Source organism: Myxocyprinus asiaticus, chromosome 4, assembly GCF_019703515.2.
Source record: "Myxocyprinus asiaticus isolate MX2 ecotype Aquarium Trade chromosome 4, UBuf_Myxa_2, whole genome shotgun sequence".
Taxonomy (NCBI): Eukaryota; Metazoa; Chordata; class Actinopteri; order Cypriniformes; family Catostomidae; genus Myxocyprinus; species Myxocyprinus asiaticus.
The window spans coordinates 62,270,794-62,275,000 of NC_059347.1; the positions used below are offsets into that span (position 1 = coordinate 62,270,794).

Here is a 4,207-nt window from a genome sequence, read left to right on the forward strand (position 1 = left end):
TAGTATACTATAGTATTGTTTTGAGAGCAAAAAGCAGACAAGCATCACCCATGCCGAGCAGGATAGCGCGAATGTCTGTCTGATTCTTTCTCCTGCATAAATTCAGTTTCCTAGAGAACCGCTGCAGAGTCCGGACACTGATAATAACTTTGTGCTAACCCTAACCCTAACCCCGTCCCAGAGATGCGCAGTCGCATCGGTGCTTTCCTTCCTGCAGGAGAGGTTGGAGGGGCGGCTGTCCCCCTCCACCTTGAAGGTGTATGTAGCCGCTATTTCGGCTCATCACGATGCAATAGATGGTAAGTACTTGGGGAAGCACGACTTAATCTTCAGGTTCCTGAGAGGTGCTAGGAGGTTGAACCCCTCTAGACCACACCTCGTTCCCCCGTGGGACCTCTCTGTAGTCCTTCAGGGTCTACAGCGAGCTTCCTTTGAGCCCTTGGAGTCAGCTGAGTCAAGACTGCCCTCCTGACTGCGCTCACTTCCATCAAGAGGGTAGGGGACCTGCAAGCGTTCTCTGTCAGCGAATCATGCCTGGAGTTTGGTCCAGGTTACTCTCACATGATTACTGAGACCCCGACCAGGCTATGTGCCCAAGGTTCCCACGACCCCTTAGGGATCAGGTGGTGAACCTGCAAGCACTGCCCCAGGAGGAGGCAGACCCAGCCTTGGCATTGCTGTGTCTGGTGCGAGCTTTACGCATCTATTTGGATCGCATGCAGAGCTTTAGAAACTCAGAGCAGCTCTTTGTCTGCTTAGGTGGACAGCGGAAAACAGTCTCCAAACAGAGGATCGCCCACTGAGTCATTGATGCCATCGCTATGGCATATCAAGCTCAGGACGTGCCACCCCTGCGGGGTTACGAGCCCACTCTACCAGGAGTGTGGTGGCCTCCTGGGCCCTGGCCAGTGGCACCTCTTTGGCAGACATCTGCAGAGCAGCGGGCTGGGCAACACCCAAAACCTTTGCGAGGTTCTACAATCTCTGGGTTGAGTCAGTTTCGTCCCGTGTAGTGACAGGCACAAGCTGGTAAGTTCCGGGACAGCTGGCTGGGTGTACTGCTTGTGCATAGCACCTATCCCCTCCCTTGAGGGGAAGACGTGTGTTCTTGACTCCCAGTAGTGTTCACAGACTGTGATCCCTGAATGACTATCCTCCTTAAGTGCGCTGGTAAGGCCCTGTACTGAGGTAGGTGCTCCGCATTCTACATTACTCTGCATGCAGTGGTTCCCCATAGGTAACCCCATGTGTTATATCTTCCGTAAAATTGTTTCCCCCTTGGTAAACTACGTCTTCCTTGAGCAGAGGGCCCTCTGCTCCAGTCGTCATGCTTGTAGAAACTCCTCCCTTCTTGGGTAGGACCTACCATACGACTCTCCACTTGACATACTTCCGACAAGACTCGGTAAGACCATGTGATGTATTTCCACTTGAAGTACCCCCCCTTTTTTGGGCGGGGTGTGGTCTCCATGGTGTCTTCCCCTTGGGAGTGACACCCCCCGACGTAGACACTTAGAGCTCCCAGTCAGTTAACAAATTCCAAAAGGAAAAGAGGCCTCGGCTGGGCCAGCCTGTCCCTATTTGTTGAGCAGTCGACTTGTCCTGAAGGACTGTTCGACACTCATAAAGAGTGTTGGGGGAGGTTATGTGACGGCCTGGTGCACTGGCTACGAGGCACACAGCAGTCTGCCCATCACACACCGCCACTTCACGTAACACAGTTCAGCTAGTTGTGCCGTTTTGTATAGGGACCCCTAGTGTCACTACATCAACACAACGTCAAGTGAGTGACAGATAGGGAACGTCCTGGTTACTTTCGTAACCTCCGTTCCCTGATGGAGGGAATGAGACGTTGTGACCCTCTTGCCACAGCACTGAACTACCCGCTGAAATGGCTGGGACCTGGTCTCGGCTCCTCAGCACAAAACCTGAATGAGTGGTTGCATACCAGCTCCTTTTATACCCGTATGTCCGAGGGAATGGCATGCAAATTCCACACGCCAATTCTCGTTGGCCTTTTTTCAAAGATGAGAGGTGTTTCGGACTCCCAAGAGTGACCCCTAGTGTCACTACATCGACACAACGTCTTGTTTCCTCCATCAGGGAACGGAGGTTACAAAAGTAACCAGGACGATATTCTATGTTCTAGTGTTGTAATATTCTAGTGCTTGTATTGTTTTGTCTCTTGAATCACTCCGGCTTGTATTATTCTCATTGTTTTGAAAAAAAAAAAAGTGTCTGCTAAATAAATAAATAAATGTAAATGTAAATGTATAGAAGTGGTTTCAGGTCAAAGTGCGGAATGCGGTAGGCCTTCATCAAAAATACACAGGGGGACAAGTGCAATAATGAATACGGAAGCTGTCCAAAGCAATCAAAGCAATTCAGCAGAAATTGCAGCTGTGAGGGCCGTGATCGAACACTCTTTATTGATCCAGCAGAAAAGCAGGACGGGTTTCTGGTTAAACCTGATGTCCACAACACTACAGCCAGATTAACTACAGTACAGTTTTTAAATTTGGTTGGTTTAAATAAAAAATAAAAAATTTTTAAAAAACGATAGGCCTATTATAGGCCTACATTTCATAGAGACATTTCTTTTGCATACGGAGTTGATGATATATTCTGATTTGGCCTATTTAGGAGCCTTAAAAATATTGAGGACCACTTAAAATGTCCTCACAAGGTTTCTATATATTAGTGAGGACATTTTCAGAAATTTGCCCTTCACAAGTACTATAGCCAAACCCACTCACACACACTTTGTTGTTACTGTACATTATTTGAGATAAACATGGCTGCAGCTTTCTCGAGTGCAACCTGAAACTAGAGATGCTGGGATAGCTGTGAAGGGCTGGCTTCCAACTTTGTCTCCTGTCCTCCTTCCATTTCCTCTTCATTCTTTTGCACACAAACCAGTAAGGGATGAGGTGTCACTGCATTAACATACAATGCTGTTGTCCATTTCGTTTTACGTAATCCGTACAAGAGACGTCGAGTACTTATAGTCTCACAAGGTTACTGAGATGAAAGACCTTGTGTGACTTCAGCCGGATGCACTTTTTTCTCTCTTTTTCCACTTAAAGTTGAATTCTGAGAGTTGGAGAACTGTCCTGTGAGCTACAAGGATTGTTGTTGTTGTTGTTGTTGTTGTTTTTTTGTGGTAAACTTATTTTTGAAGAAAATTCAATTACTTTTATTCTGCGTGCGAAGAAAAGCGCTTTTCGTCAAAGGTATGTTTATCTTGTTTAGTGATAGAGGAGGGTCATTTTACATGAAATAATGTAATGTTAAATGAAATATGGAATATATGAAATTATGCATTCTTTGAATAACTTAATAAAATGTGTTATTAAGGGTCAAACATTTGCCTACTGAAATTGATTTTCAGTGGCATTTTAACCTTAAAGAGGGAAATGTACAGTGTTCTTCATATACAGATATTTGACCACTACAGGTGAATACAGTCTACAGAGGCATTAAACCCATTATTAGATATTAGATCATATTTATGATATGTATAAACCTTTGATCATTTTTTTCAAAATCTAAGGAACTTTTGTCACTTTAAATGACTCTGGTTAGTTTCTGACACTGCTTTCAAAAGATGCTTTATGCTTATTGGTAAAATTGTACATGAATTTGTTAAGATTTTTACCTCTTTAAATGTTACATCTGTAAACTGTGATGTATATAGCTATATAGGTCTTTTTAATGGTTTACTCTAAGGACAGGTTGTCATTAGGATCACTTGTTGTATTGTTTTGATATTTTGGTTGAAATAACAGATCTAAATTTGAATAACTGACAGTTCTCTCCTGGTGTATCCGCGACTTTAAGGTGGGTATTTCTGTGAGCGCCTGGCATCTGTCAGCTCTCCTTCAATGTGAGAAGGAGAGGGAGGGGAAATACAGGCGGCACAAAAGGCAACATTATTCCCTTGTGGATTCATGCTGCATCCAGCCATGAATGGAGTATTGAAAAACATAATATTGGTGACGAGATTAATTTTCAGGCCTCACAACCAAACCATTTTGTCCGCGGGCTCGCTGCGGTTTGAGAGCACAGACGGGCGTATGGGACGGGCACAGCTCTCGGGTTTAGGGCGTGTTAAAAAGTCCTCAACTCCTAATAGTCTGCACAATGAACATTATGAGAATCTTGGTAGCAAGATTAAATCCAGGAAGCAGATTGGAAACTGCATGTG

The 4,207-nt window shown here is 44.9% G+C and overlaps 1 protein-coding gene across 1 annotated transcript in view; it reads left to right on the forward strand.

Annotated features, from left to right (window-relative positions):
* The first annotated feature begins 3,095 nt into the window (after positions 1-3,095).
* Positions 3,096-4,207, forward strand: part of LOC127433319 (scavenger receptor cysteine-rich domain-containing group B protein-like) — a 26,157-nt gene continuing 25,045 nt past the window's right edge. Inside the window, exon 1 of the mRNA XM_051685114.1 lies at positions 3,096-3,233. The gene's annotated coding sequence lies outside the window, so the exon portion shown is untranslated. The remainder of the gene's footprint in view (positions 3,234-4,207) is intronic.